The sequence below is a fragment of the Xiphophorus hellerii genome, chromosome 3 (assembly GCF_003331165.1).
Source record: "Xiphophorus hellerii strain 12219 chromosome 3, Xiphophorus_hellerii-4.1, whole genome shotgun sequence".
NCBI lineage: Eukaryota > Metazoa > Chordata > Actinopteri > Cyprinodontiformes > Poeciliidae > Xiphophorus > Xiphophorus hellerii.
Genome location: NC_045674.1, coordinates 31,160,946 through 31,188,941, shown reverse-complemented (window position 1 = coordinate 31,188,941; position 27,996 = coordinate 31,160,946). Strand labels below are relative to the sequence as shown.

Here is a 27,996-nt window from a genome sequence, read left to right as displayed (position 1 = left end):
ATTAGTTATTAAAAAAATTTTATTCTTTGAAATAATCCAAATTTATTTGTAATTAGTAAAATAGTAAAAATAGATTTTTGGGGGCTGAAATTCTTTTATGGGGCCAAAATATTTTTGGGGGCCAGAATAAAGTAACTTGCTGTGAGTTCATGGTTTTGTTCTTTGAGCAAGGTGACGTTCATGCACGGCTCATTTTGTGCACCAGCAAAAAAACATATACCTATGTCTTGAATTAGGAAAAAAAAATTATTTTATTTATCACTAAAGAAGGGTTCGGTGAATACGCATATGAAACGGATGGGTTCGGTACCTCAAAAAAGGTTAAGAACCACTGGGCTAAGACGTTCATTGTCAAAAAAATTAAATTTTTGCCTCTATCATCTTTTGGCAAGAAAAGAGGTGGTGATGTTTTTTTCCCCAAAAATAACTTTCCATTATTTTAGGTGATGTTTATGTGGGATGTTTGGGCGTCAAAATTTCAGCCGCATAAACTAAGTGTTAACAGCACTTCAACATTTACATTTATAAAAGCTTTATACAGACATCTAATGCAATACATCTGTTAATCTCTGAAGTGTTACTGTAATAACATATATATTTACTAATGAAGCAGATGGTTATTCAAAGGGAAGCACTCCTTCTCTTTGCTAACCTGCTTTAGCCATGAATCAGAAACAGGTTTATGCATTACTACCATAGAAGGTAACATCTACTGTTTTCCCGAATTCTGCTTTTTGGAAGTACAACCAATCAGCAGCAAGGAAAATAAATGCAGGTCCTGGATTGGCTTCTTGTTGATAGCATGTCAGTAGCATTGTGTCTGGGTGCTTCATTGTTCCAACCTGTATTTTCTTTCAAACATATTAGATATGCTCCATGAAAAGGTCTGTATGCCAACTTGGGAAAATGAACAGTTCCATATGTTCCATACAGTTCCAAAAGGTATGTTTTTGTATTATTCTTTGTATATAATATGTAGTCATATGAATTATTTTGGCAAGCCTTTCCCTAGTTTCTACAGGTTGTGATGATTCTGCGCAGTTAGAGATGAGGCTCTATCAGGAACATAGACACAGTATTTTCAATATGGTGCACCTTTATTCTGAAACAGTAAATCATTTAAAACCATTTGAAACCTCATACCTCCTCCTCTTTGTGTCGTTAGAAAGTTACACACTCTCTTCACATCTCTGGTGAAGGCGTCCGTCTTTTAAGCTTCTTCCAACGCCCCGCCGTTTCTCCGCTCTGCAGAGAGACAGAAAAATATGAGAGCCCAAAGCCGGCTGAGCGTTTTCTAATGGAGGTCCTGGTCGTTTTATTCAGATCAGACACCAGCTTCAATAACTTATCATTCTTCTCACAGGCTGAGGGCGACGAGGAAGGAGGCTGTCACTGCATTCAGTCACTCAATAGCGTTTCAGAATATTTGCTCTGTGTAATCATTGCCTGCTAAATCAAGTTTTGTTCATCATATTTAACTTGTTCAAAATATTTTTTCCCCCTGGTTTGAGGGGTTTTCTGAGTTTTTTCCACTGATTATTCTGCTGAAGCCAGTGTAATGAAATGAAGGTGGTAAATACTGTGGAGGTTCTGACTGACAGGAATATGTGCTGCAGTTTATGCGGAGACAGACAGAAACGCTGAGCAATCGGCAGATGGCCAGATTGAATCCAGCACTTTTGGGCCCAGAATGAACGGCAGCCTTATCGCAGGAAGTGCAGCTGGCTGGTGAGCGATGATGCTATACAGCGGCCTGCCTGCCAATCTGATGCCTGTCTGGATTTCCAAAGCGAGCGTGGCTTGGAGGCAGCACAACGGAGGAAACGCTACATTTTCATATGGAAATATTCAAGAAAGCCCAACTGATGTGGCATGGTTACTTTTGTAGCAACAGACTCTGATCGGATGGTTTAAACCCATTTATGTCTTCGTGCAAACAGTCAAGATGCTGAAGGTGAAAATCACAAATGATCTTTTTATCATAAATTTTCAATAAACTTAAGAATGAATTACTCAGGGTGCTGTGGTGGCTCAGGGGTTAAGAACAACCAACATATGGAGGCCTTAGTCCTCGATTCCCGGCCTGGTGACCTTTCCCATATGTCTTCCCTGCCTCTCATTACCTGACTTTCCTTTCTGAGCACTTTCAAATAAAGGCCACTAGAGCCAAAAAAATAAAATAAAATAAATTACTCAAACCATGTTTCGACTGTTAGGGTGGAATCCAGCACGTTTACCCCTCCGTCACGCCTGAGACCAAAGAGTTCCAGCATATAGACAGACCCCAACTATCATTCTTTCAAGACAGGCTCTGTTTTTATTTCATAATAAATAAGCCAGACATAACAAATTTCAAGTACAGAGCTGTCTTTTTATTACCAAAAAGGAAAATGAATGAATATGAAATTTGTTTCTGCTACATCTTAATCACTCCTACTTGTTCTATACTTTTTACAGGAAAATCAGCATCTGTTACACTGACACCAGTCCTGATGTGTGTAAAACATGTTACAATCACGATCTTTAATATGTTTTGTGGAGATGTTAGCATCAGGGCTGCCGGCCCAAGCTTCAATGGGGACAAAGCGAAATTTGATTTTGGGGCCCTCTATGTCTGCTTTTAATGTGGATTGCTGCAAATCAACAGACGATTAAATCATTTGCACAGCTTATTATTGGGGCGAGGGGCAAAATGAATACATAGCAATAGTAATATTACTCAAGTAAAAGATAAAGGTACAGTGCAGTAAAACTACTCATATAAGTACATTTTTTCTAAAAAAGTTACTCAGTGTAACAAGTGCTACACACTTTTGAACATGAACAACAACATCAGTAGTCTACAGGCTACTAGTTAACAAGCTTAAGGTGCTGTATATGTATTAGCTAGTCATCATTTAGCTAACATTACCTCCATCCACCAGCATTACTCAACTCAGTCGGTTAGTTTGGGGGAAAAACTGTGCAAAGTTCTTTGCGTTTTGCTGGTTTGCTGCCACAATTCTAACACACACCTGCGCAGCTCTGCACAGCAGCAGCAGGTCTCCTGCCGCACAGGTGTAAACCCAGCGCGAGCGTCGTAGCGCTCATGTTACTCGGAAAAACAGGTCACAACGGTGTTAACAACATTAAACAGTTTTAATGACTGAAAAAAGTGACGGAAGGCGCTGATATAGGACGTGCGGAAGCCCCTACTGTATCAAATCTATAGAGAAATAACAGAGAGTTGGCCACTCTGAGGTAAAAACTACAAACAGCTTCCAGTCCAGGGGGGGCACGGCTGACTCCGTGGGTGGGCAATGCCCCCCAATGCCCACCCATGCCGCCGGGCCTAGAGGAGACACAGTACACATGGAAGAAAATGTAACAATAATAACTGAAAGGAAACTAACACTGCACATCACCCTAAATATGTAGTTACATTCATTAAAGCATCATGAGTTGATGGAAGATGGATGGAGATAACTCCAGGTTAAAAGCTGACCAATCTGATAGGCAGAGCAAAAAGACGTAGAGACTCACAAGGGAGTGAAAAATTCTGAAAAACATGAATGATCTTCCTTGCACTTCACAGTTATGGTCTGCTATATGTGTGTCTGCTGTGTAAAATAGTAGAATACACTGCGGCTTTAGGTTGCAAAGTGAAAATAATATTAAAAAGTTCACTGGCTGCGAGTACTTTTATAGGGATCTGCAGAAAGCAATAAGTATCGCTTCTATAGCTGAAGGTTGTGCGACTGAAGTCAAATAGAACAGAGTTTGAAGAAGAAGAAAAAAAAAAGCTATTAAGTTTTTCCTCCTGGATTTTCTTTGAGATGAGAGCTGCCTTGACTTTAGTGCAGAAGAGGAGACTTTGGAGTTTAATTAGTTTGTAAAGTGTTGCAGGGCGTGCCAGCCCTGAAGCAGGGTCCCCATGGCAGGCCAACAACAGCCTGCTCATTAGGAGAAGGCACTGGGCTGGATCTGCAGCTCTGCATGGGCTGCTAGCCGAGTCTCTGCGGCATAGAGGGACACACGTGAAAACTGGAGCAACATGAGCAGAACACACACACACACACACACACGAGAAGAAATCCAACAACCCCAGGAAATCTGTGATAGCAAGGAGTGGATCCACCAGATGCTTAAGTTTGTCATAGCCTGATGTCCCTCACTGTTATCTGTCCAAAACTCGCTGCCCTGAAGGACCGCCATGAAACTGTTAATGCTGCCACCTGTCTATCATGGTGCAGAGGTGGTGTACACCCTGAACCGGTCACCTGTCTGTCCACGGTCCATCACAGGCCAACGCAAGAACAAGTTTTAACCCACTCAGCCGGACCATGGGAGGAAATCAGAGAAATATTTCATGAACAAGAACGAAAGACCCTGGACTAGATCTGGAAAAGACAGGAAATGGAAGAAAAAAATTACAGTTTTTATAGGAGAGGGGTCGCCACCTACAGCCCTACAGAGCTACTGACACCAGGACACACAGTGGGTATATCCAAATTTTCCATCGCAGTCTGAAAGGCCCGGTTCCGAACTTTTCACCCTGCAAAAAAATCCGATTTTGCCACTTCTGTATGTGGAACTAAATCAGATACATATTTGATTGTTTTCAAAGCGCCTGTTGTCTGAACGGTCACATCATGTTTCATCCGACTTTTATGTCACTCAGTTAATGATTTTGCACCAGAAGAATTCAGACGTGGTGAATCTGGATGTAAACAATGGCTGAAAGTTATAAATATGAAATTATGAAAGAAGTGTGTGTCAGTGGACAGCATCCCATCACAGTCCACCACTTTTGGCTCTGACTACACACCCAAACAGACAGAAGCTGCATGCAGCCAATGATTCACTGAAGGCCATCACTACTAGTCGTCTTTTCTTTTTATTACTGCCATCATCCTGTTATGAATTAAACAATCCTGTCAGCTCTGATTGCTGAATAAACTTTAAACCTGATGAGTAGACTCATTTTTTATTACTTCTGTAAACAATGTGTGACATCTATGTTTTTTTTCTGCGCCTGCAGGTCACTTTGGGATCATAAACCGTCCATACAGCAGTCTGATATTAGTCATATTTATGAACGGCCACGCAAAACAAAATAAAGCATAAATTGGATTTCCGCAAAAACTGGGAAGTGAGCATTAAGACCTGCTGTGTGAACGTAGCCTTGCTGCATTTCTGCTCCAATCAAACTACTGAACCACATCGTCAGCATGCCATCAAGTTTGCCAACAATCTGGTAAGGAGCCCTTTGATTTTCAGAGTTCAAGTCACATTTTTGATTCATTTTCCCAATGACATCATCGGGAATAAATAGCTGAATTAGTCTTGCTTTGAGAGACGATGTGTTGTGAATTGAACTGAATTTTTTTAACCTTTGCTCATTGGAGTCTCCGGCCGGTGTTTAATTCAGCCGCTTATTTAGCTGCTGTCATTCACAATCTTCCTCTTGTTCTTTTTTCCTCTCAGGATTTGTTCGGGAGCAAGGCGCTGACAGAGCGCTGCAGCGTTCCGGCCGGCGCTGCCTGGACCTCCCAGGCACCATGTGGCCCAGTGGCCTTTCAGACAGCAGCAGGGTGAGGCTCGTTCCATGATGCTGGATGTTATTTTGCAGCTGCAGAGAGAGGCAGCAAAAATACGAGGACTGTACAATGGAAGTTTGACAGGCCTGGTGTGCCACAGCTGCTCTGAAGCAGCTGCCGTCCCCTCCGACAGCCGGGAGGATGGAGGGAGCCACGCAGGGAGGCAGGCAGGGAGGCAGGGAGCAAGATGGAGGAGAGAGAGTTGAAGAGGTGGAGGAAGAATGAAGCAAAGAATAAAAAAAAGGAAGACGCAGATGTCTTGTGCACACAAATACACAAACATGTCATGTCATGCTCTGTAGGGGGCCATCATCCTCGCTTCCTCTCCCACCATCTTCCTCTGTTTGCACCAGCAGCACATTGAGCTGTCATCCACAGAGCCAGAGCTGCCAAATGACCGGCTCCTGTTAGGTTGTTGCTTCACCCAATTACCTCTGGAGGAAACGCACAACATGTTACACCGTCATAAACACTCATTAGGTCTGGTGACTATCTCTACCATAACCTCTGTAATAAGGAAAGCACAAAGAAAGTTCTCCATATGAATCCTACTTTAGCGCTGATAGAAAAATGAAATCAGATTGTGATCACTTCATTAAAAAAGCCATATTACATAGAATCATTGTTTTGGAGTTTTGCATCAGGTTATAATGTTATTTCCTCATCAAAAACATACCTGGACTGTTGCCTTGATTATTTCATGCATGTTCGAGAAATCCTATAATATCCATGGCAACCGTTTTTCAGATTTTCAGACAAAGAGCCTCATCTCACCATTTTTATAGACGGGTTTGTGGTAGAGTTCGAGATGACTAATTTTTTTTTCACAAAATAAGAAGTATTCAGGAGTAAGAGGAAATGTGGGATTGCTTGTAGGGAAACAGAGGCTGCTTCAGAGAGCTGTACAGTGCCACTGACAGCTTCCTCAGTGTGCAGGACGTCTGCCAGGCTCCCACGAGACACACCAGTGTGCAGGTGTGTGAGCAGAAAGAAGAAAGGAATGCAACAATGTATTATAATTTGCTAAACAACGAGAGTGACAGCTCAAGACTTCCTGTGAGCAGCTGATGCTGCAGCAGTTCGTCCTTCCATCGAAACTTTATTTAACCAAACCTTATTATTAAGAGTCTGTCTTTCTTTACAGCTGCTTTTCATGACAGAATGTGGAAACTTACTTTGATTTGCAGCAGATAATGTTCCCATTTCCCAATCTGAAGCTTTATAATTGCACCATGACTTTGTTTTTGCAAAGTCTATTCAAGTAGTGAGAACAACAATGTAAAAAATGAGAGGGGTAAATAAAATAAAATAAAATACCGTAAGTGCCTGGTTCTGAAAAACTACAAAGTAGAATAAGCAGTACTCCAAAAATACTAAAAGGTTTTAATATGACTTGTTTCATTTACATGCCATCTTCAGCTTATTGCAGATATCTGACAATGTGTCTATATGGAGATTAAAGGGCATCTGAGCCAATCACAATCAAGCTGGACAATCAGCCCCAAAAAAGAGACAACTGTGATGAATTAGTGAAGTAAAAACAATAACATACAACACATTTAGCTGAAATGCATCATATTTTGGCCTTAAATGCAGCCCTGATGTGTGACGTTGTGTCACACATCAGCTTGGGGAAATTAAAAAGATCTCAGTTGATGATTATGTTTTCTATGTAAAAAAAAAATCTTAAAAACCATTCATATCTAAATATTGCTTATTTGGACAATTGTACTTGGGACATTGTAAATGTATTTAACTTAGGCTCTGTCCACACTGCCTCAGATATTTACCAAGTCATACTAGCAAAATTGTAATCAGGTATTCAATGCTATTATTTTGTACCATTTTCAAACTTTTTTTTAATATTTAAAAGTTACTTTTATCTAGAAACGTCCTGTTATTTTGGATTTCAGGTTGACATTTGGTTGCTTCCAGATGTAAATCACAAGGTGGGTCATTACAGGAGGAAATGACTGTTTTAGAGACATGCAGTATTTGAATCAACTGACAGCGGACGATTTGCAAAGTTACACTAAAACATGGTTAGATTCCTTAAATTTAGCAATTCTGCTAGAATTGCTAGATTTGGGTTTCTATAGCCATAACATCCAAGATAAAACAAAGATTAAATTATCTTTGAAAGGTTGGGGTTTAAACTTACAGTTGTGTATTTTTGTTATTTGCTTGTCTAACCATTTATTAATTATTTTAACTACTACCACACTGGGTCAACTAAAACAGTTCTTATATAACTGACTGTCTGGCCCCATCTTGTGGATGGTAGGTAGACCCCTGGAGGTTTGCTACATCAATATTTTTTCATAATGTAATAACTATGAAAACCTTAAGAAACAGTCGGAGGATTCTTCATATTGTAACTTGGTAATAAAACCACAGCATCTTTGAAAGGTTAGGCTTTCCTGTTCTTGCGAATTGACTAAAAGTACTTTATTCTTCTATTGTATGATTTTTGCTTTAAAGACAAATTTCTGAACAAGAACAAATATGGGAGGCAGCTGAGCCATAAGACCAACCAGAGCAAGTCTTCTCATCATCTTCTCCTGTCCATTCTTCTGAATAAAGTCAATCTACTGGCCTATTTCAATCCCTGTTCATTTACTTTGTCCTGTAAAAAGTAACTACCTCCATCCTGCTTTGTTCCAACCTTGGGGGAGGAGATGATTCATCAGTTCAAAGAAAGTAAATCATTCAGTTTTTACAGTTATTTGCTCATCACCTTCATCTAAATTAAAAGATTATAATGTAATAATGTATTCAGTGGCTTGAAGGAAGGAAGGTTGAAAACTGATAAACATGACTGATAAACTGGCTCAACAGCTTGTGTTAATTTGAAAACCGTAAATACCATTACGTTTACTCCTACTTTGTGTTTTTCTGCATTTCAAATGTACCTTGTTGCTATTCTCATGTTAGTTTCACAGGAGAGCAACTCTCAGGCACCAGGCAGCCCCAGGCAGTGGTCCAGAAAGAGCACTGGACCACAGCTACAGAGTCTACAGACTGAACTGGAGAACTAGATCCAGTTGTTTCAAACTTCAACACAGTCCGGGCCTCCAGCCAGCCATCGTTTCTCAACATCCGAGGGTCCAGACCTTCCGGACAAAGCAAAGCGTAGAACAAGAGGCTGGGCTTCACCAGGTTAGAAAACATCCATTCACACCTCACAACTCTTCACCACCACCTAAGATCCACAAAAGAAATCCCCTCTTCCTTCTGACCCTCTGCTGCACTACAGATAAGGTCTGTACTTGTATAGCACTTCATCTGCACCAGAGAACCTCAAAGCGCTTCACACTACATTCAGTCATTCATCCATACACACACTGATAGTGGTAAGCTACTGGACAGTAGCCACAGCCATCCTGGATCAGTCTGACAGAGGCCAGGCTGCCATGCACCGGCGCCACCAGGCCGTCGGACCACCAGCAGGCGAGGAGGGGGTTCTAGTGTCTTACCCAAAAACTGGGGTTGTTACAGAAACATCCGACTTTCCAAGTCAGATTTCACAAAGCGCTGCAGTTAGCTTGTATTCAACCTGAAATTTTCAACTTCTGAGCGTGAAACAGGCCATCATATCAGTTCATGTATGGCTGCAATGGTATTAAACCACAGTAGGATGGTGTGTTTCAGTAGGCAGGAAACAGGAAGAGCAGTTTTCTTACCGCTCAGCTGACTTCAGTCCTTACGGCTGACAGCTGACCTGTGGGATCAGAACAGATGTCAGTCATTCATTTAATTAAATTTTTTATTTATTTAAACAAATGAAGTTAAAAAAGTAACATGTTCACATATTGACAGAGAAAAAAAACTATGAGTGGTTCAAAGGGAATAGGATGAAGTAAAAGCTTTTATATTCCTATCCATAATACACCAAATATGACTATATACCACTTACTCTATTAAATTGCATCTGTTGTATTGAAATGTGTATAAAGTTCAACTGCATATTTTTGAAGTATACAGGATCTTACTTTATGTCATCCATTCCATATAAGGAAAATAATTTGAGTCTCAAATACTGGACTGACATTTATATATCCAGAATTTTTGAGAAATATGACAGATTTATATGTTGTAATAATGTTTGACATGTGTGCTTAATATGTGTGAGTGTTGTCTGTCTGCGCTGCCTCTGTCTCTCTCAGGCGCTGATGAGGTCCGCTCTGCGTTGATAATAAGCTCATTAATCATGCCTCTATGATGATCAGCATTGATTAGCTCGGGGACGAAGCAGCCGCTGCTCTGAATCAGAGATAGCAAAGACAGGGAGGGTTCAGCAGCTGAATGCTGGAGGGGGCCGGATGAAATCAGCCTGTTTTTCTTGGGAGAGGAGACGGTTATCAGCGGGAGCGTCAGGAGGACCTGCGTCCGTACAGGAAAAACTCACATGTTGTTACTGTTTAAAGATGCAGGAATGGCAATCAGTTCAGGACTAAAACCATATTTTAAATTCAGCAGCTCATAGAATACTGATAGAAAGCTGAGATTTTCCTTCATGCTAACCATCAGTAACCCGACCATTCTTCAGCCTGTTGGAGCGGATCGTCTCCCTCCCTGTCTCTAGTTCTGCTAAAAATAAAATGGCAACATATTTTTCCCACTCTTTGCCCAGTTGCCTCTTTTCTCCTGCATGCTGCTGAATACACTGCATAAGGGTTACACACAGCTGGACTATTGTCAGTAATATCCTGGACTGAACTTGGTTTTGTTTCCATTGAAATGCATTAATTTGGACCTAAATTAAACCTTGTTGCCGATATCTTCATAAAACTAAATCCCCATAAAGGTTCATGGAAAAGTCTGATCATAATTTACACTCTTCACTTTTTCTGTTGTGAGTTTTTAACAGATCATTTTCAGTTGAGTTGTGTCTGTTTGTTCCCAGTGATGGATGGAAGTCACACAGCGATCATGTGACCTGTCACACATTAGCAGGCCGGAGCAGCTCCTCATGGCACAATGAGAACAGTTTACTCATACTTTATGGGCTTGGACTGATTTGTGTGTTAATATTAGTGCACAATATCAGGAAAACACTACGTTTGAAATGTTGAAAATATTGACAGTCAATAAATAAAAAAAAAATTCTAATTAGGCCAATGGAAATATATACAGCTAATAATGTTTTTATCTAATTGACATGGTTTTACTGAAAATGTCGCATCAAGCTAAAACTGAATATAAATTCATGCTCATGTGTCATAGTTTCAAAAATGACACAATATTCCTACGTCACCTGAGCAAAAGCATTTAAAGTACCATCCATCAGTAGTGTGGTATGAAATGAGGCCGGATACACAGCAGGTAGAGGTGTGTTATGTTCACATGGATGTGTGCTGGCTTTATGGTGAACGCTGCGCTTTGCAGCCTCACCTCCTTCAGGAGAAACGAGGATAAAAAATGAGGGCAGGCCTAAATAAGAATGGAGGCTCCTGGGGTCCGCTCACAAATCCCCCAGCAGTGAAGGAAGCATGTCCTCGCCTCTCTGCTGAAGCTACCTGACTGAGGCGGATCGAGCCACACTGATACAACTTCACGTTTCTGTCCTTATTAGAAAGACGGGATGACTTCCATTTATGTATGTGGCTTAATTCAAACTCTAGCCTTATCTTTACCTTTACTTTCTCCGGTGTAAGAAGACACTCAGCAGTAAGAAAATGTTACAGCAATGCTTCTTAACCTAGTTAGTAATGTAGCACAGGCATTAGCAGCCATTACAATCTAAAGAGCCATTTCTGCTCTTAAACATACTAAGCAGATGTTTTGTAGAGATAGAAAAAAATAAAAGTAAAGCTGATCGTGTATTTTAAATCTCTGCCACTTAAAATGTCAACTATGGTTATTATTAGTTTAAAACAATAAGAAAAAACAACAACAGAGAGAATGTAAAAATGGTCTTGAATTATTGATAGAAAATAATCAACAGTAGCCTGTTGATAGTAGCCTGCAGCCTAAGCAACAGCATGACCTTTATATCCTTACTGTCAGTCTGTTCTATGCATCCCTCTGTTAAAACCCATTAAACAGGTTTAACCAGCCTAGTTATGATGTTTATGTGTTAAACCTCTGCTCAGTTTGACATCGTTTCTGGAGCCCAAAGAGCCTCAGTTTGCTCCAACATGTCATCTGATCTCCAACAGGTCCAGGTCCTCACTGAGTGTTTGGTCTAAATTCCATTGAATAAACATAGCAACTTATGTGCCATTGCTACAACACAACCTAATAGAGCAGTATGCAAACTCCCTGTCTGCGCCGATGAAGATTCTCTTCCTTTGGCCTACTGAACACAAGAATAAAGTTTGATTAACTGACCAATAAGGTGATTAATACAGCAGTCCTGAGTATTTCAGTTAATAATTATGGTGGCACTAATCGACTGTGAGCAGCACTGTTGAACAATCAAACCAACATGGTCATGTGATCAGCTCCATTAACCTCGGAAGGCGGAGCTGGATGTGACATCACACCTGAGTTTCACAACCCCCTTCCTGTCTGACCACTGTCAAATAAAGGCCAGGAGGGCCCAAAAAAACCCCTTTAAAAATAACATTTTAAAAACTTAAATATTGTTTCAATAATATGACATGATCTCAAATAACACAACACAAATAAAATAAGAATTTGAATGCAGTTCAAGACCCTGAAAAGTATGACAATTGGAAAAAAAAATCCCCAAATCCTAAAAAAAAGAAAGTGGTTCATAAATTAAATAATATGCAATGAAGTTGAATGATAGAGTGAAAACGTATTGAACGCATTAAGAAAAGGACGTACAGTCAGACAGAGCGCCAAGAAACCAGCTGAAACGGGTCATCTAATGACCAAAGTACACCACACCAACTGACCTCCATGAAAAAGTCTTAGTGCTGCAAAAAAATACTGATGGTAATGGTTAAGCGAGTGTCTCTAAACTTCTAAATGTTCTAGTCAGCGCTGCTAGAGCCGTAATCCAGGAGGGTAAAGAAATGAATTTGTGATTTTTTTTTTTCTTCGCCCCGTTTTTAGAGAGCAGGTTCTGCTGATCTGCTGGAAGCTGCATCTGGTTCACCACTGCTCTCCTCTCAGCTCCAGCAAACAAGGCCAGCAGAGAAAGACAGAAAACAATGGAGGGGAAGATGGCCTGCCAAGACCAAATGCATACACATACACACCCCCACACCTTTTTATCACAAACCCACAAGCACACCCCCCCCCCCCACACACACACACACACATCCTCTGATAAAAGCCACTAGCAAAGTCTGTCACTCAGCTAATGTTGCGTTTTATCAGGTTTTAACACACCTGCCATCCTCAGCTGGAATTAAAGCCTCACCTCTCCCTCTCCCTCGCCTCCAGACTCACACTTCCTCCTATCTCTAAGTAGCTCTGCGCAGTGTGCTGGATTAGGCTCTGTGGTAATAACTTGCATAGTGAAAAGTGCAAGACTGGGGCTTCCTTATGTGCACAGTAACATGCTCTCTATAGCTCAGGAATGAAGCGTTGTCTGTCCTTATTAGATTTATTTGCATAACCACCAATCCTGCGAGCCCTACATCTGTGCAGTATTTTGTCAGCTCAGTGCCAGGAACTGTTTTAAACATTGCTCCTCTCAGAGTGCTGTGGTCCTGCTTTCTGTGGCAGATTGGAAAATGATGACATTTCAGAGTCAGCCGTGTCTCTTTTTGCCCAGCACTGCCTTAAATTCCTTGTTATGCGACTTAAAGTGTGAAATCTGTCAACCACACATTCCCACAGAAACTTTGTAACCGGAATTTTAAAAAAAAAATCCAACTGAAATACAGCACTGTGAGAAATTATAAGCACTGTTAAGAATTTCTTCTGTCCTTGCTTTTTGTGTTCACAACTAAACGTTTCAGTTCAGCTACTCTTAGCTTGAACATAAAACAGCGAAACGTGGTGGTGCTAGTGTGATGGCTTGGGGCCGCCTCACTCATTCTCTAGCAGAAAAATCTGAAGGAGAATTTTCCACTATTGGTTTGGGACCCTAAGCTCAACCTCGCTTAGGTTCTGGAATAGGGCAATGATCCAAATCTGTGAAGCAGAAGAAGTCAAAACTCCTCCACCAAGACTCATCAGCAGTTATCACAATAGCAATAATGAAGAGAGAAATGGTGAAGCTGTGGTCAGCTTTCTGACTCTGTTTTGTGTTGATGGTGTGAAACACCAGAACTACATAATATTAACTTGTGATGTGAACTGTATTTCTCCTTTAAATTTAAAAAATTTAAAAGATTTTTTAAAAAGTTCAGGTGTGACTATTGAAAGCAGCTCCTGGAATCTCTTATGTTTTTAACATTTCTAGTCCAGCAGTAGCTGCGTTTCCATTAACCATACAATTGCGTAATTTGGAAATACGCAAATTTTCAAATTATTTCCATAAAGCAAAATTTGCTTTATGGGAACAAAGCAATTTAAAAAAAACAACTTTTTCAATAAAACATTTTCAGCTGTATAGGAACAGATGGATTTTGCAAAACTGCAGTGGAATCACTATTTTTTTTGTATCATGCCAGTTTGAACACAGCAGCAACACGTTTATTTGTGGGCTCATTAAATGTCAAGTTTGTCATTCGAACATGTTGAATCCATAACTCTTCTGTAAAATAGGGAACTACTTCCCCAAAATGCTGCCTCCATAGGCGGGCCTTGTCGCTCCAACACATGAATAAGACGCCAATGTTTCCTCTGACATTAGCAGAATATTTAAAAAGTTTTGCGGACATTTGCAATGGGAATGCAGCCAGTGTGGCGAGTGTGTCTGAGTGTCAAATGAGGCTCAACAAATTTATTTTCACAAGTGGAGCATTACGGCATTCGATATGACGCTCCACTTGAAATATATCTAAAACTTTGGTAAAAAATGGCTTTGAGAAAAGAAAGGGAGAAAGGTGGAGAAAAATTTTTAAAGGGAAAGAGGGGAATAAGAGTAGAGGAGAGAAAGAAGGATAGCGAGAATACAAGTCTGCCTCTAAACCTGCTGAAAGAGACAAAAAACTAAAAAAAAAAAGACAAACCACAGAAACAAATAACATATTATGCATAAATATATCAGTAATTACAAAGTCACTGAAAAGAATGTGATACAAGTCAATACAAGATCTTTTTAGTGGCAACTCCAGCCCAGCGTAGAATGTAAAACAGGAAACAGCTCCTGGATTCTAACAAAGAGGAAACTGAAGAAACAAAGAGATTCATGTTTCCTGGAATTGGAGACACGCTCCGTTCTGTTAGAAGCACAGATATTTAAAGTTGATCATTTTGTTATTTCAGCACAAGATCCAGCTGTCACTCTCCCTCATACTCACACTGTACCCTGTATTTAAGCTCTGAATGATCACATCAGAAACACTCAGTCCTGTCTGAAGACTGCTCCTGCACTAAACAGAGCTCTGCATAGGTTCAAAAATTCAAGAATTCATATGCGGCAAACCTTTCTTTTCCCACCCACGGCGTTCCCTTCAGGTCCGATTTCAGAGCACAACACCGGAACAAAATCAAAATCTCTGCTGATGCGTGTGTGTGCGCGCTCAGCCTAATGAATCACGTCGCGTCTGGGAAAATATTCCAGCGACAGTCGAGTCACACTGCCTCAGGATGAGCAATCTCAAAGTGAGCCGATGTGCTTTCTAGAGTCAACATGTTCCCTTTTGTCTGAGCAGGAACAAAGGTCTCCCACAGCTGCTGCTGAACGCTGCTTCATCTTATCTGCTCCTAACATGTAGGACCAAAGACTTTCCCTCCTCTGGGCACACAAGCAGCAAAAGATGCAATTTAACCAAAAGGCTTTGTTTTACTCCAGCACTGCTCTGTAGCACAGGCATGAAGTGTAGCTGCAGCCAATCACAAGTGGTCCTGATGAGAGGCAGCATGTGTGTGTGTGTGTGTCTTTGCCCTAGTAAAGTGTGGATGCCTTTGTGTGCAGCTATGTGTCAAACAAAGGGCCGCTCCGCCTGCCTGTCCACACAGCCAGGGTGGGGGTGGGGGTGGGGGGGGCAACCAGGCGTGTGAAAATATTCCACACCGACTGTCTCTCCTCCTCCTGACACTCTGTTCCTTTCTGTTAGTTTCTGCTCTTTTTCAGGCATGTTCACCTCTTCTCCATGAGTCTGTCCCTGACAGTCCCTCCCCCCTCGATCACCTTTCCATTTCAGCCCATCTGACAGCCCCCAGCACTCACCCAGGACCAGATGTTAGCCAGCAACGCATTCTAATAGAAAGTTTACCTCCCAGTATTGCTCTTGTGTGAGTGAAAGCGTGTGTGTGTGGGGGGGGAAGACAAGCGTGGGAAGACAATGAAAAATGGAAGGTGTATCCTCGGGGAGCAGTTTGACAAATAGGGACCGAGGATACATCATCTCAGAGGGGCTTGTTGCAGCCCACAGCCGATATACACACACTCATCACAGCGACACATGAACAGTAGGTGTGGATGATGGAGTTACAACCAACCCTTCATCGTTTAAATGTACTCAATCCCGATCAGCCGTCCTGACAGCGAAAGTGCTTAAAGTGGATGAAAGATTAGCGGACAAAGAAGAACGAGCGCAGACCCCAACGTCCAAACATCCGGCTGACCAAAACTGAAATCTGTTCCATAAAACATCTGAGTAAAGGAATCTGGAGACAAAGACAAGGAAAAAAGGGGCTTACCTTTCACTTCCTCTGCTGCATGTGACAGTCTGCCGCTCTTTAAACACACACTTTCACAGATACACACACACACGTGATGTCTTACACACACACCGAGCACGAGGGGGAAGAGACGAGAACTCATCATTGTTCTTGTAACTCCTCCCACATGGAAACGTAGCTCTGTCTGGATGGGAATATGTAGGAGTAGTACTCCTCACACACAGACACACACAGCCTTGCATGCCTACCCTCCCTTTTCTCCAGGAATTCCATCACATCCACACTCTTCTCCCGCTCCTTTTCTAGTCACACTGACAGAGAGGGATCATGTGAAGCGCGTGATGTACAATGCATGAGTGTGTGCATGTGTGGGCGTGTGTGTGTGTGTGTGTGTGTGAGAGAGAGCGGTGGTGCTGCTCTGCTGTCTGCTCTTCATCAGCCAATTGGTGCGAAGCATGCATGGAGATGGGACGCACCGCTTTGGGTCAAACCGGAGCTGCTGAAAACACAGAAATATCTAATAATTTAATTTATCTTTCACAAATTTTGCAAGGCCTGCCATCGCAACTTTTCTGCAAATCTGACCAATCACTGCAACTCAACTGAACATTGACCAATCGCCTTTATCCCCCTTCTAAATTTAACTTCCTGTTTCACGAAGTCTCTTGAAAGTCAAACCTGCAAGATGAAAGACTGGGTAAGCGGTGACATTTTTGGCAAAAAACATTTTGAGATGTTCCGTAGGATTTGTTTATACTACGTGAACAGTTCACATTAACATGAATGACTAATGTGAAATTCTTCTTTTGCACTTTGACAACTCCTCAGGACATGATTTGTTTTGTTTTAAAGTGTTATTTGTGGGTTCCTTCTTCAAATAACACTTTAATACAGATCAAATCATTAACTACGTCAAAATTCCATCTTTTTCTGGAAGGCAATGTGCAGCAATTTCAATTATTTTATAAAACCTTGTCATGGCAAAAATAAATCTTTTTCAGTTTTCAGTGGTCAGCATGGAGACACTAATATTTACAATCATAATCATTTATTAGCTTTTTTTCTTCACTGTGGGATTTATTTTAGATTTAATTTAAAAATGACTTAAAATGCTGTATTTTTTCTACATTATTGTTAAATATATTTTCCTCTCTCTAGCTTCTCCTTTGCATTTTTTATATCTTATTTATCTCCATATGTTTTCCAAGTTTTACCGTTAGACTTGTTATTAAGCTTAAAACATTTCATACTGTAAAGGAAAAATATTCTTAAGCATAAAGATGAGAAATATTCAAAGTCCCTCAGAATTACTGTACAGTAAATGTAACTTTACAGTAATTCTGCAGTGTCTGTAGAAGCTGTGCTCTTAATCTTGACATAATCTTAAACTACTTAACAATGAGCTGCTGCAGTTTCTTCTTACAGATCGAGAGATTAGTTTTGGAAAGAAAAAGTATCTATTAGCTGCGCTCCAGTCAGCAGGATTGTTGGCATTCACACACATAGTTTTGGACTCCCTCCAAAAGAAGCAACTATCTCTGGATTCCTCCTGCAGTTGAGCTAAGCTTTTACAGTTAAACATCATCATCATGTTTGTTTGAAAAGTCAACATGGCCCTGATGTGCTTCACTTACTCTTCTTGACATTTGAACAAGTCTTAATTAGATGACGCTTAACTAAAGACAAACACAAAAAAAGTCACTCTTATAAGTAAAACCCTGGAGTAAAACCTAAGTCTCCATGTTAACCTCATACAGTATATTGACAAAAGCTTTTGCTCACCCATCCAAATTTTCAGAATCGGGTGTTCCAGTCACTTCCATGGCCACAGCTGAATAAAATTAAGCACTTAATCATGCAGACTGTTTTTACAAACTTATGAAAGGATGGCTCGCTCTCAGGAGCTCAGTGAATTCCAACGTGGAACTGTGATAGAATGCCACCTGTGCAACAAATAAAGTGGTGAAATTTCCTCACTCCTAAATATTCCTGTCAACTGTCAGCTGCATTTTAAGAAAATGCAACTCAGCCATGAAGTGGTAGGCCATGTAAACTGACGGAGCGGGGTCAGCGGATGCTGAAGCACATAGAGTGAAGAGGTCGCCAGGCACTGCAGAGTCAGTCACTACAGATCTCCAAACTTCATGTGGCCTTCAGATTAGCTCTAGAACTGTGCACAGAGAGCTTCATGGAGCTCCATGGTGACCAGCTGCATCCAAGTCATACATCACCAAGTGCAATGTAAAGCATCAGATGCAGTGGTGCAGAGCCGTCACCACTGGACTCTAGAGCAGTGGAGGCATGTTCTCTGAAGTTGTGCTTCTCCACCTGGCAATCTGATGGACAAATCTGGGTTTGGCGGTTGCCAGGAGAACGGTACTTGTCTGACTGCATTGTGCCAAGTGTAAAGTTTGGTGGAGGGGGCATAATGGTGTGGGGTTGTTTTTCAGGAGCTTGGCTTGGTCCCTTAATTCCAGTGAAAGAAACTCTGAATGCTTCAACATACCAAGACATTTTAGACAATCCCATTCTCCCAACTGTGTGGGAACAGTTTGGAGCTGGACCCTTCCTCTTCCAACATGACTGCACCAGAGTAACAAAGCAAGGTCTATAAAGACATGGATGACAGAGTCTGGTGTGGATGTGCTTGACTGGCCTGCACACAGTCCTAAAGTAAACCTGATAGAAAACCTATGGGATGAATTAGAGCGGAGTCTGAGAGAAGGGCTTCTCATCCTCCATCCTCAATCCATTTGCGACCTCACAAATGTGCTCCCTGAAGAAAGGTCAAAAATCCCAATAAACACTCCTAAACCTTGTGGACAGACTTCACAGAAGAGTTGAAGCTGTTCTAGCTGCAGAGGGTGGACCAACGTCCAATTGAATCCTGTGGATTAGAAATGGGATGCCATTTAAGCTCATATGTGAGTCAAGGCAGGTGAGCAAATACTTTTGACAATATAGTGTATCTCCTGGTTGATTTAAGGAAAGAGTCGCATAGTCTACGGGATTAAAATCTATCTAAATGTCTTTATTGTTGCTTAGAAGGATAACAGATTGCAGTGTCCTCTCTGTGATCAGCAGAGGTTTAGAAACACGTGTTTGATAGAATGAACATGTTCCCATGTGGGACTCAGATTTCTGCTGAATAGGAGCAGGCATCAGCTCTGTGGTGTGACCGGCCCTGCATATATTAAATGCCGCAGCAATGTTCCACCTGAAAATGTTTTTATTAACACAATGTTATTTCAAACTGCTTATTAACTTTTGGAGACAAATGTCACATCTGTCTTTACAGGCCAGACTCACAGTTTGCAGATAAGTCTTACAAACCAAAAATGTTCTTTTATTTTCTCTGATCATTTTTCTCTCTGCATTCTGGAATAAAACAAAATACTCAGCTCTGTAGAAAAAGGTTGTTTTGTTTACCTCCATATTTTCTTTTTACACAAGTTTAAAAAGTTGAATGTACAAAATGTCCTAATCCATGTTAGATTATTTTTTTTCCTTTGAAGAAAGTCATGGATTTTTCTCAAAGACAGATCTGTTTACAGATGTAAAATAAATCAAAACTTTTATTACATTTTTTTTTATCACCTGAAGATTGGGCTTTCACTAGGATAAAGTAAAGATATAAGTTAACTTAATTATTTTTTAATCATTCCTTAAAAGCGGTACTATGATTAGGAGTAAAATAAATAAATACATAAAAGTATTTTTTTCTTACTTCTGTGACAGAGATGTCTTTAACACCCTTAACATGCAGGGGAACGCCCACGTGACATTCTTCCGTAGTATTTTCCAAGGGTTAAGGGCTCCTAAATATTATATATTAATATTAAAATTATGTGAAATAATTAAAATAATGCACTTATATATTTAGTTTTACTTTTAGATATGACTGTCAGCATGTTGACATTGTTTAATTTCAACAATTAAAATTGTTGAAATAAACTATTTTAATTCATTTTTAAATGATAAAAAATAAATAATAAATGAGAGTTTATGTTTGGATTTTATTTCACTATTTAAAGATAGACAGTGGTGCGGTGCAAAATAATTAAAAGGATTTTTTCTTCTTAGAAATGGGATTGTCATCAGTGGTAAAACCAATAAATAAATGTATATTTAAATATATATATTACATAGTATTTGGAATAAATATTCAAATACGTTATGTATCACAAAATGTCCCTTAAATTTAAGGACATTTTGTGAAAATATAGAGAAAGGCTAAAACAAGAGACGAGGTTTCACCAGAAGGATGTCTGAGCAGAATCTGATGTAAGAAACGTGACTGGACAAGATCTTAAATATATATATATATATATGTATATATATACATACATATATATATATAGTATGTAGTCTACTTGACTACATATATATATATATATATATATATGTAGTCAAGTAGAATTTATTTATAATTCTAAAAAATAAAAATAAAAACCTGTACAAAACCTTTTCTCCTGAAATGAAAATATTCACCTTATAGCTGCAGTATGTAACTTCTATAAAAAATATATTTTTTACATATTTGTTGAATTTCTCACTATGTCATAACAGTTTGTCATGAGACAGATAACTTGTGAAAAGGTTATCTGTCTCATAACAAAAAGGGATGGATCCCTCCTCCACCTCCTCCCTGAAGAAATACAGCGCCTGACCAAAAGCAACCAATCAGAGCCAGGAGGCGGGGCTTAGCACTGTCAATCATGGCCGTGTGTCTGTTGCTTACAACCTCCTACCCTGAATGCTCAAGCTAATAAGTATGGCCACCGATGGCTCTGATTGGTTGTTTCTAGTTAGCACTGGGAGAAGCGGGGGAGCTTGATTTGTTCACAGATTATCTTTCTCATATCAGACTGTTAGGACATGAAAGTGAAAGTTTAAACAAATATGTGAAATACATTTCTTTTTTTATAAAAGTTACATACTAGAAAAAAATTAAAATAGAAAATGAAAGTTACATGCTACAGCTTTAACATACAGAAAAATATTAGCTGATGCGTTTGAATCAAAGACAAAGATATGCAAAGCAATATATTTATGCAGTTATCAGAAACTGTGTAAAGTCAACGCCTCTGTACATGTGTGACTCGCCTCAATGATCACAGTAAATGAGTCTAGGGATTGTGAAAAAGTAACAAAGCTAAAGAATAGCAAATGACTAAAATTAAAGACATTTTCTCTGTTACAGTTTCAGTTTAAACGCACCTGATTTGGCAGAACTGTGTTTCCTCAGTCCAAAGCCGCACCCAGGGGCCCTTACAGGCCCCAGCGCTACAGGCGCACGCTGTTTGATTCTGTTTTCAAGGCAAATAGACGAGCAGTGAGCGTCGTGGTATAAAACGCACGCAGCAGCTCCCGGCCTGGTGGAGCTGCAGAGTTCTCTCTGCAGATACCCGGTGCAGGCGGCCTGATGGGGGTGGCGCCTCTCCGCCTCTTGGATACATGAGACGGATGAGCAAGCGTTCAGACCAGCACATTGAATTACTGCTGATCAAACAGAACTAATTCAATCGGAGGCGATTCTTGTCCTCCGTTTCAATCGTTTCATCCTCAAATCATTCTGGGGTTTTCTTGCTGCTGACAGCCTCTCCTGTTCCCAGAGTCCAGGTGAGCCACCAAACCGCTTTGAATGGCCGAACTGCAGAGAGAGGGTGAGGGGTGCATTACTCAGCAGCGTACTGTTACGGCTTTGTGCTTTTCAAACGATCTTCTACTTGCCAGCACATGTGAGAGCGCAGAGGCTTCATGCCACAAAGTATACAAACAGGGTCGCTATCAGCGCCGGGGGCCATTATTAGCTCAGATAAAAGGTGCTGCTGGAGGAGAGGGGGGAGCAGGGGGCTACGGTGATCTGACTATGATAAAGCCTGAACAATAGGTAAAGAAATTATATTTACATTCATGTGTGTCAAGTGATGCATTTGGAGGGATTGGCTTTCTCATTAGTTGCGCAGCGCAGTGCCAGACTGTCCAGGCAAATTCAAGGCAAATAAGAAGTTTGTGAAAAAGAAACTAGTTAAATAAATGGTGAAGTTTCAGGATTTGCACCATCTGCCTGCCCCTCACCCCCCTCCCCCACTCTCCCGCCCCTAGCTCCACCATCAGATACTCAAACAAGACTGTTGTTAAACTGTGAGGCTTCTGCTAAAGTTAATGAAACTGCTTCGCTACGTGTTCATCTGACATCTCTTCCTCTTTAGCAAAGTCGCTCTTTTCCTCCAAAATCTCCTGCATCACATCATACACTGGCCTTGTGCCCCCTGCTGGAGGACCTAAGTATTACAGTTGGGCAGTGCCAGTTTTGTCCGGATATGTTCCATTATTTTTGTTGTCAAAAATGTTGTTGTTTTTTTACGGGCGGGGGGTTTGCTGCTGTTCTTGTTGCCTAAATCACTTTTGACAAAAAATGACTTGGACCATTATTTTAGGAAGTTGAAGATATACTGTCCATGAAATAGTGCAAAAACATTGATGAGCAGAGATTTTGTCAAAAAAAAAAGGATTTAGCCTTAAATGTGTGGACATTTTTGACTAATTTCTGTTTTTCTAGTGTCAGTGTTAAAGGGTTAACCAGGAGTTAGTGTGAGCTGTGAACACTGGGGTCAGACAGAAGCAGAACGCTGACTCCCACAGATCAACCTGACCCCGCCTTATTCACTCTGTCACCACCAGCATCTGGACTCCACCAGGTGAGCCCCTTCTGCAGGGGTCCCCACCCACATCCACAGTCTCCATGACAACTACTTACCATGACGAACCACCGCCACCCCCTTCACCATGACGACCTCTGGCACCCAGCCGTCCTCCGGAGGCCTGTGATGTAGCTAACTCGGCTGCAGCGGAGCCAGGCCGGCTGAACCCCCCTCACCTCTCCACAGCCCCACACTGCTGGGGGCTAATGCAGAGGAATCACAGGAAGCAGTTCTCCTTTACACAATAAAGCCCACTTCACCCTCCACAAGTGACCCCTCACCTCCAGAAACAAGAACCGATTGGCTCCACGCACCCACCCACCAAACAGAGATTCTGTCCTGCTGCAGGCTGAAGGGAAAAACTCAGGATAGAAAAATAGTTTGAATTGCAGCGTTAACCCAGTTTAAGGCCCAGTGGCTTCGCCTGTTTCAGAGCTGAGTGGAGTGTGTGCAGCGAAGAGAAGGGCTGATTGTGCGCTGCAGGAATGCGTGTGCAGAAGCAGCGGCTCGTCACACATGCATGCCGTTTCTTAAAGCTTGTCTTTGTGTCTGCAGGTTGCATAATGATTTTCTGACAGCCTGTCAGACATTTGAAATTGATTCCAGGAAACAGGGCTTCCTTCTCCGGTCTCCATGCCATCATCTGCATCCCCTGATGGTCCTGCTCCTGAGCTGTCTCTTTCGCTCACATTACCTTTTCAGAATACACAATATACAGAATACCTGGGTGGAAGCGACAGGAAAAGAAAATAATGTAGCAGCCCAGGTAAACGGGTGATTCTGAGTTTTTGACCTGCAGCTTTAAGACCTGTCTCTAATTTCAGACTGCGTGTGAAAGTTTTCCTTCTGGCCTCCCAGGACGGGACGGAGATGCAGAGAACGGCAGGCAGCCGTGAGTGTTGCATGTTTAGCTGAGTGGTGTGTGACTTACCCCCCGGCTGTCCCTGCAGGCTCAACATGCTCTCACAGCGCTGGCTGATGCTGCTCAGTGCTCCGCTCCTCCCAAAGCTTTCAACTGCCATCACTCCAACCTCCCTTCTTCTTTTCCTCCCCCCCCTCTCTCTCTTTCTCTCTCCTCCTTTCTCTACATCTTTTGTCTACCCATTCCATGTCTTCTTGTCCCTACAGCCCTGCTCATCTGATTTCTCTGTCCTCCCACTTTCTTCGTTCTGCTTCTCTCACTCTTTTCTTCACTTTCTCCATCTTTCTTCCCTCCCTCCCACCCCTCAGCCTCAGCAGCGCTCCGGGAGCATGGTATCGCTTGTCTCTCGGCTGGCACAGAGAACAGGCAGACACATGGGAGGGCTGTTTTGTAATCCAGCAGTTCATACCACCCTGGCACAGTGAACGGGGGTAGGGGGGAAGCAGAGCGTGAGGAGAGGGGGAGGAAGGATGGAACAGGCCTATACTGCTACCTACTAACCTATACTTTCGCTTCATCCCTCTGTCTGCGCCTTGATGGTCTCTCCCTTTTTTCCCACCGCCGACAAGAGGTCTCGCCTCTCTATATCCTCTCTTTTAGGTTGGGGGGGGAGGGAGGAAATGAGGATGGATAGAGGCGGAATGGAAGAAGGAGGAAGTGTGGGAATAAGATGAGGAATGAAAAGGAAGAGGTAAGGGATGAACAGAGGATGGGATGTCTGGAAGGGTGGAGGATGGAATCAATGAAGAATCTGAGCTCCTGAAATATTTCAGCAAGAGGTATAAAATGTTTGGCAAACAGGAACAGAAGGACTATTTGTACCCGATAGCCGACTGCGTGGAAAGGCAGGTTTAAAACGGACAGGAAGCTTTGAGAGATTGGTTCCCAGGGCGACGGGGCGGCTGCCTGTCTCACACAGAGCTGTCATCTCAGCAGATGTCCATTTAGCCTCAGTCGGCTCCAAACCCACAAAACCATCAGCAGACATTCGGTTCAAAGAATCACTGAAGTTGAGGACTGTTCATGTTCAGCATTATGATGTTCTCTCTAAATGTTCCCACAAAATTCCCTTCATTTACATTTAAATCCATGGAAAATGTCTTTATCAGTCTCCCGTCAGACATAGCAAGACAGAAATGATAATCTTATTATTATCCATGTCCTGAAGCCTCCGTTGGCAGTTGATCCAATTCCTTACCTTGAAGTATCAATGAAAATGACAAAATTTTAAATAACTTCTTCTGTTTTGCAATTTTGAGATGGTTTTTGGTATTTTCGTAAAACAGTTTGAAGGTGAACAAATGACAGGTTTGCCTCTCTGTTTACCTGTGTGTCTTTAACGTAACACAGCAGGTCTGAAATAGTCATTTCTAAACTGATTGGTGACCTTTGGCTCAGTGGGATCTGGTACCAAGTACACTTATGAATCATCCACCAGAGGTGGTGGGGGTAGAAGTGACTTGGCTAGTTTTTATGGCAATAACCATGCTTCCATCTATGTTTTTCTATGCAGATTTTGAAGTATCTTTGAAAATGACAAGATTTTTTTCAGTTGTGCAATTTTCAATTGGTTTTTGGTATTTCCGAAAAAGAGTTAATGTGCCGAAGGGAAGATGGAAACACATTTACTGAATAAGTACTGATGTAGCGAACATTCACCTCACAACTGACCAGCTGTGTTTATTGTCAGCGTCTGTCAGAATTGCATTTCTTTCTCAACATCTCAGGACAGCATGTAACATCGGCAATATTAGTTAACATAACAGAAAAGCTACAACACATTCCTGAAAACCTCTCTTCACTTGTCTGAAATGTGTGGTCTGTACGAGTTAGCAATCTCTACTTCCTGTTTCTTACAGCCATGCATAACATCAACATCTGACAAAATCACACTTTGCATGGCCTGATTGATTCACTCTAAACCAGTAGACGGAAACACGCCTAATTTGCGTTTTTCCCCAACATTTTAGAAGTTTGCTCAAAATCAGCGTGACAATTGGATGGAAACATAGTTAATGACCGTACAATCTAGGAAAAAATGCTGACTACACAAAACACATTTTCAATTCAGAAGAGAAGAATAAAACAACAAAAGTCATAGAAGTCTGAGTCAAGAAGCTCTCTTAGATACTATTATCATTCAACTGATCATGTCTCTCTGAGGTCAGTTTAATTGCATATAATCATTATATTTGAATACAAAATGTGAACATAATGATGCGTTACATTACCCATTCAAACCATTAGATGGAGTTTCAATGTCATAGAGTCATATTTCCTAGGACCCAGCCTGCTTTCTTTATCATCTCTGTCTTTATGTGAATATAATGTATAAATCATTATCCACTTTTCAAACTGTCCTCCATCTTTCTTTTTATACTTCTCTAAAAGGGCCATATGGTTGCTGTTATTTCTTTCCAGTGCTTACACAAAGCTGTGATTTTAATACATGCAAGACCATTCTGCTCTGGTTCATAAACTGAACTTTACCTGCAGCATATGGCTACCGTAGGCTGCTCCAATATGCTGCTGCACTAAGATTTTCTAATGTGCAAAGGATTGCATGTCTTTTTGAAAAAATGAAGGTAGTGAGATTGAATGAATAGTCATTGAGGCATGAAAGGAGGAGACATGGGAAGTGTGTGTGTGTTGGGGTGTGTGTATGTGTGTTTTAGCATTTCTCACCTAAGACCCATTTTACAATAAATACCTATGTAGTGAGGACTGACTGTTCCGGTGCTGTTGTTGGGCTTGGGCTAGGTTTAGGACTAAGGTGTGAATTGAGTTTAGCTCAGGTTTAGGTTTAGACATGTGCTATTAATGCTTAGGTTTAAGATAAGATTGAGCTATAGAAATGGATGAAATGATTAGATGATTAGGGATCAATATTAAGTTCTTGTGAAGACAGAAAGATATACATATGAACTTGATGAAAAGTATGCCAAGTATATACATAAAGGTTATTTTCAAAAGGTACTTTTATTCTGATAAACACGACTATTTGGGATGTACATTCTAATTTATTGGAAATAAATTGCGATTTATATGAATGTAGAGGGGTGAACTATGTTACCTGAGCTGCATGTAGTAGAGAAATCTTCAATTTTTACCTTAATATATCACTGAAAAGGTGGGTTATGGATGGATCAGTGGGTAGATGCTGCAGTCCTCAACATGGTTGCCCTGGGTTCAATTCCCAGTTTCAGCCGATTTGTTACATGTCGACCACTTCTCTCTCCAGCCCATTTCCTCACAGGTTACTATTGAATAAAGGCCACTAATGCCCAAAAATATCAGTGAAAAATGTTTTCAGTTTCGTCCCATTTCATTAAAATGAGCCTTTTAAACTGCACACTGGTAAATACAATAAAGTCCAGGTAAGCAATGTTCTAACACACCTGCTTGACTTTAAAAGCTACATGTGGCTGACAAGCAGCTCATCAGTCAGGTCATCACTGTGGCACTGAATTTCTTTGTTTATGCTTCGTATGCTTTCTATCCCATTAGCCTTGTAGGAGAGATGAAAGTGTGGCTTGCTTATGTATTCATAACAGAGATGGAATCCACTAATGGCCTCATCCATGCAAATCTGTGTGACAATAATAACAGCAAAAATGGGTACATGTACTAGATAATGCTGTGCACAAAAAAACAAACACATTGAAACATCCTAAACACTGTCTTCATTGGTTGTTGTGATTTAGTTTTGGGATGTTGAAGTGACTCATTAGGAGACAGTTTAGGACTTCTGGATCCAGATAAATGCACAGTATAAAATCATTTTCTTAACATGAACTAATTACTTATATTCTCTTTTTTTTGTATTTTTTATTATTATTTTTTTATTTATTTTTTACCATAAATCAGTTTGTTCAGTGTCCATTAATTTAAATTTACAAACTATAAATAATTTAAACTGACAAATCCAGGTTTTGTACATTTCTTCAACATCCTGTTTTCTGCTGCAGTGCTGCAGAAAACAAAATGTGTCTGAGAGTTGTCAGTGCAAATAAAAAGACAGTGTGACAGTTGATGTGAAACCCCACAAATGGAGCAAACTGTAATATCAAAAAGGAGGCAATTATAACTAATTATATACTGTCTCTATACATTTAGTTGTAGAAAAAAATTT

The 27,996-nt window shown here is 40.9% G+C and overlaps 1 long non-coding RNA gene across 2 annotated transcripts in view; it reads right to left on the bottom strand.

Moving 5' to 3' along the window:
* The window catches only part of LOC116717391 (uncharacterized), a 38,812-nt gene extending 11,114 nt beyond the window's left edge, over positions 1-27,698 (bottom strand). Inside the window, exons 1-3 of one of the 2 annotated variants that reach the window (XR_004338734.1) lie at positions 23,874-27,698; positions 9,263-9,300; positions 1,144-1,245 (exon numbers count right to left, since the gene is read on the bottom strand). This is a non-coding gene — a long non-coding RNA (uncharacterized LOC116717391). The remainder of the gene's footprint in view (positions 1-1,143; positions 1,246-9,262; positions 9,301-23,873) is intronic. The other variant, XR_004338733.1, reaches the window with a different exon arrangement.
* Between the last annotated feature and the right edge of the window lie 298 nt (positions 27,699-27,996).